We start from the raw sequence: 10,379 nt of genomic DNA on the forward strand, positions 1-10,379 counted from the left end.
GGTGGATTCAGCTGCTTCCTCACTGCCGCCAGTGATTGGTGTTAAATCTCATCAAAGAACATGGTGATGGGGAGTTGTCGTCTCTTTCATTCATTTCTTCCATGATGTTTTTGTATGGAGCGAAAACGTCATCCATCCCTCGCATGAATTTCATGGCACGCACCATGGAGGGGTCCATACTATAGGCCAGATTTTTCAGTGCCTCAATATTCCTGGTCATCTCCCCCAACTTCTCCAACATTATTTCTTGGTGCTCTTCCTCATCCTCTTTCCCTTTCGCTTCCTCTTCCTTGCCTGAGTCTACTAACTGCTGTAGATCCTCCTCGGTCAGCTCAGTGTCGTGCTCTTCAATTAGCTCCCTAATCTCGTCCTCTGTCATCGTCTTAAGCACCAAACAGCTCCTCCTAGTCTTCTCCTTGAACAGGGCTAGAGGGTACGTGTTTTTCGAATCGTTTTCAATTAAAAAAATGTTACAGCACATGTATATTTTGCCTAAACTGTGCCTGAATGAATATATTCTCAGAAATAAATAGTAGTTTTGCTGAAACGTGATGTATTTCAATGTAAAATAGGATAAAATACATGACGAAAACAAGAGACTTTGCCTAACCTTCCGATGTTCAAGATATGTTACTCGTTTTTTTAGTAGTTTTCGGTTAAAATACTCTTATATTAGTGATATAATACATTCACGGAAATGTAATATTTTTGCAATTACAATGCTGATGTCAACACAAGCGTGGTTACAGTGAGAGAGAGCTATGTGTGTGTGTGAGGTTGCGGGAGCGGGCGGTGTCCCGTGTTCGGTGCCGCGCGCGAGTTGAATGGCGCGAGATTTGAATGTACTTCAATTACTTCAATGTACAGAATATTCCTCCGGCGGGGCAATCCGTGTATTATAAACCCGTGTATGTTAAGGGCCGACTGTAGATTTTGGATGTACCAAAATGTTTTCAACTTGGCAATACAAAACTGATTTGCAGAGAATATCTTACCATTACTGATCTGAAGATCGACAAATGTACATGTACCCTGGGTGAGGTACATTACCGACCCGGGGCACACGTACATTTGTCGATCTTTAGATCAATTTATCAAACCCCTGCGGCCGTGTATGTTAAATGTGTGTGTCACCCACACAGAGACGAAGTGGGGTGAATAGGTTCATCAAGAAACACCAATAATTCTGGTGCCCCATTCAGTCCAGTTTGTTGTGCATGCCCCACCCAGGGTACATTACTGACCCTCAGTATATGTACAAGTACCATTACTATTTTTTCCTCATTCAGTATTTTTATTGTCTCATTTCATAATTTGTTTGTTTTCAGGTCAATATGCAGACTTGAGTGCTAACACTGCCCAGCATCACAAAGAGTCAGCTTGAGCACCTCATCTCCCCCCAGTTGACATATGTTACACTTTCAATAAATATTTTACAACTATTGTACTCATAACAAGTTGAAAATGAGTCCAGTAAGGAAGAAAAAAGAATTGACAGCCATGTCAGTTACAACTGATGCTGTACACCACCGATTAACTGGGTCTCCCAAGAGGAAGATTCTGCCACCTAAGCATGGAACTTCTGCAAATAACTGCCAAGCTTCCAGTAAGGCAAATAGTAGCACTAGTTTCAATGGGTCAGGTGAGAGGGAAGATGAAGAACAGGCTTCCAACAGTGTCACTTTAAACAGAGGAAAAAGCACATCTTCCACTTCTATCCAAAGTCATTCCAGTAGTAATTCTCTGAACCAGGAGAATCATACACCGGTAGATGTGCCCCAGGAACTACCAGGTGGTTCACCGGGGAGGTTGATTAAACTTAGCAAGGGGACGGGTACTAACACATCTAAGCAATGAATTGGTCTTGGGAGAATAATGTGGAAGACTCGGGTAGTAATAAACTATAAAGACATAACACTGTGTAGCTACAATGGTACTTTAGCTGGATGTAAAAAGTATATTAGAAGTCATTAGATTCTTACAACTCAAATACTGTAACTTGGTCACATATGTTCAAACTCTTAACCAGCCCTGTACAGTAGTGTGCAGCACAGTATAGTACAGTACAGTATAGTACAGTACAGCACAGTATAGTACAGTATAGTATAGCACAGTATAGTACATTACAGTATAGTATAGCACAGCACAGTATAGTGCAGTATAGTACAGTACAGCACAGTTTAGTACATTATAGTAAAGTACAGTATAGTATAGTACAGTACCATAAAGTACAGCACAGTGCAGTACAGTACCATAGATTGCAGTACAGTACAGTACAGCACAGTGCAGTACAGCACAGTGCAGTACCATACAGCACAGTGCAGTACAGTACCATACAGTACAGTAGCCTACAGTACAGTACCCTACAATACAGTACAGCACAGTACCATACAGTACAGTAGGGTCAGGATATATAGCGACTTTATATAAAGATTTTTTTATATCACGGCTACCAAATTATCAACATTATCCAATACAGTGGTCCCTTGGTTAACAGACACAATTCGTTCCACAGAGTCGTTCGTTAACCGAATCTTTTGTTTCAATGGGATATTGGGTAATTGGTTCCATCTCACAGAAAAGTACATACAAAGTAAAAAAAAAATGCAGTAAAGCACACTTACTTTGAGGTGTGTATGTAGAAGGTTCCTGGTTGATGATGATGATGGGAATTAGAAGTGCGGGTGGAGGAGAAGGGAGAAGAGAAGGAAGTGGGGATGGAGGAGAAATCACCTTTCAGGGGACCCATGCTTGATGCAGTAATTTCACCAATAAAATTTAAGTTCACAAAGTGTAATTCAAGATTATTGTATTTAAATCAACACTGCACTGCGCTATATATTATCAATATATTAACTAAATTTCAGAATGATCAATAATTTTAATGTGAAAATGCAAAAATATTCAAGACACCAACAAAATCGATGTTCACTCCACTGTAAACAAAGCCAAACAGATGCCTGGTGGGTGAGTCAAGCGGCTGATGGGTGCACAAAAACTAGTTCCCTCTACTGCATATATTATCAATATGTTAACTAAATTTTAAAATTACAAATAATTTTAATATAAAAAATGCAAAAATATTGAAGAGCACAACTTTCTTGATATTTACTCCAATGGAAACGAATGTAAACATAGAACAGATTACTGAATTGGCAGACTAGCACTTCAGCCGGTCAGCTGATGCTCACAACAAAACGTGTTTGTCGTAAGGATTTCGTTAATCGAAGTTTTGTAAGTTAACCGAATTGAAGATCCTTATGGGAGGTAATTCGTTAATCGAACCGTTCGTTAACTGAGGGACCACTGTATATAGCGATAAATTTATTTACAGTAGACACAACTTACGTGGGGTTATGTTCCTGGGACTTCACATGAAGCCAAAAACCATATAAAGTCAGAACTACTAAAAATCCCCTAAATTGCCCCAAATATATGTGTTGAAAACTGTACAGTACAGTACTTAAATGTACTCTAAAAGATTGAAATTTTTATCTCATGTGCATAATATATGATATCTACCGTATATACTCGTCTATAACCCCCCCTCGTTTATAGGTCGACCCTGATTTTTTTACCAAGAAATCGTTAATTTATGATATTCCTCGTTTATAGGTCGACCCACGTTTTTTAGGGTAATGGAACAACAAAACCTTCAGTATAAACACTCTACGTCCTATAAACTGAGGCTCGCCGTGCCTGAAACACCGAGTGCCGAAGGCAAATTGTTTACCATTTATTATTATGACACTTTACACTGAAACGCGGGTAGTTTCAACAAAAATATTGTACATTTCCATTCAAGTATTTATTCAGGTCAATTAGGAGGGAATATTATTGTAGTACAACGGTTTTTTAACAAAATCATTCGAAAAGCGATTACGGTAACATCATTTTAACGAAAGAAAGCGAAAGTTATTGTTTTCGTCACGATTTTATCCCACTTTCCACTGTACAGTAATATGTATGTCATTTCAGCAAAAATATTACATTTCCGTGAATGTATTATATCAAGCACAGTATGAATAGAATACCATTGTAATATAACAGTATTTTAACCAAAAACTATTAAAAAAACGAGTAACTTCTCTTGAATATCAAAAGGTTAGGTAAAATCTTTTGTTTTCGTCATGTATTTATCCTATTTTACATTAAAATACATCACGATTCAGCAAAACTACTATTTATTTCCGAGAATATATTCATTCAGGCACAGTTAAGGTAAAATATACATGTGATGTAACAGTTTTTTAACTGAAAACGATTCGAAAAACACATGTACCATCTAGCTGAGACACAACAGCTGGTGGTGCGTCATGCATCGTTGTAAACAATAGGAGGTTGAAGTAGATTACTGGGTATTATATTAAGTGTGAAATATCGAAAAGGTTTTTATTACCGGTATTTTTTGTAGATCAATGAGAACTGTGACACCGTATATGATATGATAAGTTAGCCTGTGCTAAGAACTTCAACATAGACTACTGAAAGCACGTTGTAAGGTAATTTAGCCTATTGTAAGTTGGTGAGCTTCATTTGCTGAAGGAACTGCACAACTTTTCATTCCTGATTGGTACATATTTTACGTTTCCATTGCTTACTGGCAGTAAATGGTAAATATTTTTCATGTCTCAAGCTAAAAGTTGCTCCTCGCCCTTCCCATCATGCACGGGTTCAACCTAACAAAACTATTACAGTAAAAGTCCAAAAATCCGGATGCCAGAAATCCGGACCACCCGAGAATCCGGACTTTTTGAAAACTCAAACTTTTTTTTTTTTTTTAGCGGGCTTTTGTGTGTATGTGCGCCTGCGTGAGCACCACAGCTGCACAGCGACTACAAGCGACCACGTAGTTGCCACTTTAAAACGAGCAATCAAACTGTGACAACATGTGTAATTTTGAGTCCTACTCTTTCCATGTACAGAGTACAAGCCCATAATAATGGCTCCTAAAGTAGATAAACTTCGTTGTGTGAAGAGAAAGAAGAACACGTTGAAATTGAGTGACAAACTTGAAATAATTAAGAAACTAGAACGTGGTGTGAGCAATACTGTTCTAATGGAAACATACCACATTGGAAAGTCTACAATTTATTATATAAAAAAGACAAAGAATAAAATTCTAGAATTCAAAGCTTTTTCTTTAAAACTGCTCATTTTGAAGCATGCTATATTTGCTAATGAATAAATTATCAAAATGTACCTGTTCATCTCTTCTTTATTCTTCCTTAAATTTGAATTTTAAAAGTACTGCCTGAGAATCCGGAAAATCCGGACCGACCCAATCCCCAAGCAGTCCGGATTTTTGGACTTCTACTGTACGCATGTATAGGACGACCCCCAATTTTTTGCCTAAAAATTTGGTCTTAAAAACTCGAACTATACACGAGTATATACGGTATATTAAAATTATTTGCTGTCTTGCAAGGATAACAGCCATGCAATTTATAATCTGCTAACTTTAGACTGTGCCATTTTATGTCAAGTTTAGTCACTTTTATTAGCCTCCAGAACCTAACCCTATTTTCCCCATTGATTACCTGTAATTATATATCGCAATTTAGTATACTGTATAGCGAACATCCTTGGACCTTATCTCGCGATATATCCCGACCCTACTGTACAATACAGTACAGTACATATGTGTACCATACAGTGCAGTGCAGTGCAGTGCAATACAGTACACTTGGTGATTTATTCTAGATTAATTTTGGTCAATATACAGTATTAAATTTAATGACAGTAGAGGATATGGATCCCAATAGGATTGGTGATATTTACTGTACCTTAGTTAGTATATGTGAGGTGCTGTAGATAAGTTAATTATAACTGAATTATACTGTTTGAATTATTCTTGTACTGTATGCCATTCATTTGTTAATGAGCAAAACTGTACAGGACATACTTTGTTATGACAAGAATTTGTTCATAGTACTGTCCAGTATTCGTTATGAGTCGTTTACAGCTACATTTTCCCAGTGAATAATGCTTTAATTTTTAATAAACATAGCAATGTCAATTATGTCTTTACTTCCCATCCAAGAAATTAAAAAATTCTGCACAGTAATTACTGTAGATAATTATGGGTGACAGCAGCAGCAGATGATGTGTCTGTGTCATAAACCAAACCAAAGGGAAGCTTTTCATTTACCTTATTTATCATTTATCACTACTAGCTGCTAAGGCAGTTGGTCTGTTCTTTGTTATGAACTTTATTGTTCAGTGTTAGTACAGGAGGAAACCAGAGTGCCCTGTACAATACCTGGAGGAGACCTGCCATGGTTGTTAATAGTGAGGGTCACACTGAATAACACCTTTTCCACATGTGCCTGGACCAAACAGCACTTGAACCCATGACATAGTAGTGATACTGCTGAACTGTAGTAGGTAGTAAGCAGCTACCAATCAGGGAGGTACTACCACCTGGGAAGATATTGGAAGCATAATGTGTTGTCTAATGGTAGACCCTTCTGCCATATGGCATCACGAAAATTGTGACCAAGTCCCAGGTTGCTGATCTGACTTTCTGCCTCATTTACACACAATTGCAGGGTCTCAATTGTTTCTCTTACTTGGACAACACAACATACGTAATGTATATCTTTTTTCACTCTTGATTTATTTTGTCATTATTATTATTATTATTATTTTATTTGTATTAATTTGCTATTGATTTTATTAATTGTTGTAATAATAATAATAATAATAATAGATATTATTATTATCATCATTATTACTTATTGTTATTTTATTTTCGCCCCCCAGTCCCTGATGTGGGTCAGTGACCTGTGCCTGGGTGGGCTAATCCCCGTAAAAAAAAAAAAAAAAAAACAAACAAACAAACATCAACCCCCCCCCTTCATGAAGAAAAATGGTCTGTCAATATTAGACTGGTCACCATAATAAAGATGTTTTACATGCTGTGAAAACAGCTATTTTTATGCCTGATAAACAAAATACTGTAACTGGTGATTGGGTGGTCTGTGCATTTCTGTACCATCATTCTAGCTCCAGGTCCACATATCACATGTGGGCATTTGTGCTTTGTCGTGGGCTTTCACTCATGTGGAGCTGCCTGGTACTGTACAGGAGGAAATTGGATTACCCTGAGAAAACCTGCCATGTTTGGTAGTGTCACATCTGCCTCTACCAGACAAGACATGCAGAGTCTCAGTGTTAGGGCACATTTATACTAGGCTTGCATGCCAAGTACTTGCCAACAGTGCGTAACAGAGACGTGACCGATCGCCGAAGCGGCTAACAAGCCGATCAGTGATGAAGAGGGTAAAAGAAAAAAAGTAAAAGTATGCTAGCTCAGGAGATGAGTAAGAGGAGCCTTTCCATGCCAGCTGCATCCGCTGGAGTTTTTATTGAAATTTTGAGGACAAAACAGTAAAGAAAAAGAAGGTTTGAGTAAAATAGATGATTGAAAGAAGAGAACTCGGTGCTGCAAACACTCTTCTAGATGAACTACAGCATGGGCAACCTGCGGCCCGAATGGGATACGGACAAAAACCCCACCGGACATAAACCCCACCCTACCGGACAAAAACCCCACTGGGCAAAACCCCCTCATAGTGAAAAATAAAACAAAATGTATTTAAAGTTTATAATAGTGAACATTATGAAATGTATTCAAACACTGCTTAAGGAAAACAAAATTTATTTAATGTTTTCAATAATTTTCTTACAAATCCACCATGATAGTATCTCTTACTAAGACAATGTATGGATGGAACATTATGAAGTGTAGGTTATATGGTAAAAACATAAATTAAACCTCAATATTTACTTCATGATAGAAAATAAAACAAACTTATTTAAAGTTTTTAACAATTTCTTACAGATAATATTATGAAGTGTTGGTTATATGAACACAAAAATAAATACACATACACCTGGTATGTTTGTATACAGTATATGGAAAAATCAGTTGTACCCCACTTAACGCGGTCAATAGAACCCAGAGGGTCCCGTGTTAAGTGAAATCCGCGTTAAGTGAACAACAGAACATATGGGATTAATTCCAATAGAAACCGGCCCGACCCCCAAACTCCACTTTTTGAAGGCACATACCTATGTTGTAGTAAAAATAACATCTTAATTTTATGATGGTACATGCACACAATTAATACTTAAGAGAAATAGAGAAATACAGTCGCCAAGTTAATGTCCATTCAAATAATGGACTCAACTCCCTCCCCCTCTCTCACACTACACTGCTGGCTCTTCCCTCTCTGAGAAATTTTTGGGGGAAAACCACTAAATTTTAATAAATAATACCTCAAACTAAAGTTAGGATAATACAATTGACATTGCTGGATTCCTTGTAAGACCAGGAATATTTTGAATATAAATGTCATATATTTTGCACAAAAGATAACATAGTTACCTAGAGAAAAAATTTTATCTAAAATTTGTATGTTTAATGCAAAATATATGATGTTTATATTCAAAATGATCACCAAATTATAAGAATTCCAGCAATGTAAATTATATTCTGACCGGGTAATTTGTATGAATTTTATGAGCTAAAACAAATATCTTCAGTTAATAAAAAAAAAATAATCTTCAGGACACTATCTGTCAATCAAAGTACCCCACCTTGCCTTCACCCCCTCTTCCAACCGCGCGGTCAGTCCCAACCCTTCCCCCCACCCCCCACCAATCCTCCCTTCAAGAGTTTTTAACATTTAGTATTAAATAATACCTCAGATTAAAGTTAGGATAATATAATTGACATTGCTGGATTCCTTGTAAGACCAGGAATATTTTGAATATAAATGTCATATATTTTGCACAAAAGATAACATAGTTACTCTGAGAAAAATTTTTATCTAAAATTTGTATGTCTAATGCAAAATATATGATGTTTATATTCAAAATGATCATCAAATTATAAGAATTCCAGCAATGTAAATTATATTCAGACCGGGTAATTTGTATGAATTTTATGAGCTAAAACAAATATCTTCAGTTAATAAAAAAAAAAAAAAATTCTTCACGGGGTAACAGATGGTCGGTCGGTCCCTCCCTCCCCCCCACCCCCCACCAACCGTCCCAAGGAGATGTGTGGGAAAACCAGAATACTTAACTTTTTTGTAATAAATAATACCTCAAACTAAAGTTAGGATAATATAATTGACATTGCTGGATTCCTTGTAAGACCAGGAATATTTTGAATATAAATGTCATATATTTTGCACAAAAGATAACATAGTTACTCTGAGAAAAATTTTTATCTAAAATTTGTATGTCTAATGCAAAATATATGATGTTTATATTCAAAATGATCACCAAATTATAAGAATTCCAGCAATGTAAATTATATTCTGGCCGGGTAATTTGTATGAATTTTATGAGCTAAAACAGGCAGTCAGGCAGGGTGGCGGGTGGGGCAAATCTAAAAATAGCGTCTCGAGCCGGACACTCACCGCGTATATGTGGAAAAAATCCGTGTTAAGTGAAAGTTCAGCTCTGGCGAGGCACCGCGTATATGATAAAACGCGTTAAGTGAAACCGCGTTAGGCGGGGTAATACTGTACCTTATTTTTTAATTGCATCAATCAGTTGTTGTACATCCGTGATATTGATATTCATACAACCCCCTTTACACTTATATACAGAATACTGTATATATATATTTATACACAGTTGTACCCCGCTTTATGCGGTCAATTGAACCCACAGGGTACCGCGTTAAGTGAAAACCGCGTTAAGTGAACAACAGAACATATGGGATTAATTACAATAGAGACTGGCCCGACCCCCAAACTCCACTTTTTGACGACACACAACTATGTTGTAGTAAAAATTTTATCTTAACTTTATGATGGTATGAACAAACAAGTAATATAGAAGAGGTTAGGTTAGGAAAAATAAAGGTTAAGTTAGGAAAAATAAAGGTTAGGTTAGGAAAACTAAAAGTTAGGTGTAACACTTACGTTAGTAGAAGAGATGGGTCGGCATACAGGGATGGAGGCGGAGGGGAGGGAGGGAGGAGGGAGAGGCGCGGCAGGCGGGAGCAGGTGGGGCGAACCTAAAAATAGCTTCTCGAGCCGGACACTCTGCGCGTATATGGGTAGATGAACCGCGTTAAGTGAAAGTTCGGTTCTGGCAAGGCACCGCGTATATGAGAAATCGCGTTAAGTGAAACTGCGTACGGCGGGGTACAACTGTACTGTATAAGTCGACTGCAGAACTTCCACACTGCAAAGCGGCATCCCTTTGATCATCAGACGTCACGTCTGATGATGGTCATGTCACAGTCAGGTTAGTCAGCGACTTTGTGACTTGACAAGCATTGGGTGTTGTTGTCAGGTCTCTAGGTGCACCCTCCTGTGACCTCACAATCTCTGGTCTCTCAGGTTCGTTTAATG

This window comes from Homarus americanus, unplaced genomic scaffold (assembly GCF_018991925.1).
Source record: "Homarus americanus isolate GMGI-L3 unplaced genomic scaffold, GMGI_Hamer_2.0 scaffold52806, whole genome shotgun sequence".
NCBI classification, from domain to species: Eukaryota; Metazoa; Arthropoda; class Malacostraca; order Decapoda; family Nephropidae; genus Homarus; species Homarus americanus.